Source organism: Octopus bimaculoides, chromosome 15, assembly GCF_001194135.2.
Source record: "Octopus bimaculoides isolate UCB-OBI-ISO-001 chromosome 15, ASM119413v2, whole genome shotgun sequence".
Classification (NCBI taxonomy): domain Eukaryota; kingdom Metazoa; phylum Mollusca; class Cephalopoda; order Octopoda; family Octopodidae; genus Octopus; species Octopus bimaculoides.
In genome coordinates, this window is record NC_068995.1 from 10,782,839 (window position 1) to 10,783,446 (window position 608).

General features: G+C 39.6%; 1 protein-coding gene across 1 annotated transcript in view; it reads right to left on the reverse strand.

The window, feature by feature from the left end:
* The window catches only part of LOC106873239 (plexin-A2), a gene marked incomplete at its 3' end in the record, with an annotated part of 282,570 nt that overhangs the window by 64,783 nt on the left and 217,179 nt on the right, over positions 1-608 (reverse strand). The gene's annotated exons all lie outside the window — the stretch shown is intronic.

Consider the following 608-nt stretch of genomic DNA (forward strand, 5'->3'; position numbering starts at 1 on the left):
CAGCTGACAACAAGGTATGCGATAAGGAAGAAAGAAAAGAGAGATATGACAGGTTAGCTTGGGAAGTTAAGCAGTTGTGGTCGAGGAAAAAGGTGGTAGTAGTACCAATAAATGTCAGAGATCTGGGAACAGCAAGTAAAAATCTTGAGAAGTACATGGAGGAAATAGGGGCTGCAATAAGGGTGGAGCACTTGCAGAAAACAGCACTGCTTGGAACCGTTCGAATACTCCGGAGGTGTTACCTTAGTTCACTGGTAGTGAACAGCTGACACCATAGTACATCTCCAATGTTAGAAGCTGTGCAAAGGCAATGACAATAATAATAATAATAACTATAATCCATTCTACAACAGGCACAATGCCTGAAATTTGTGGGGAGGGGTTAAGTCGATTACATCAACCCCCATACTTGCCTGGTATTTTATTTTATCGACCCCTGGAAGGATGAAAGGACAAGTTGACCCTGGCGGAATTTGAACTCAGAATGTAATGTAAAAAAGGATGAAATGCTGCTAAGCAATTTTCTCAGAGGGTTAACAATTCTACCAGCTTGCCACCTTCATGTGCCTTCACATATATATATATATATATATATATATATATATATA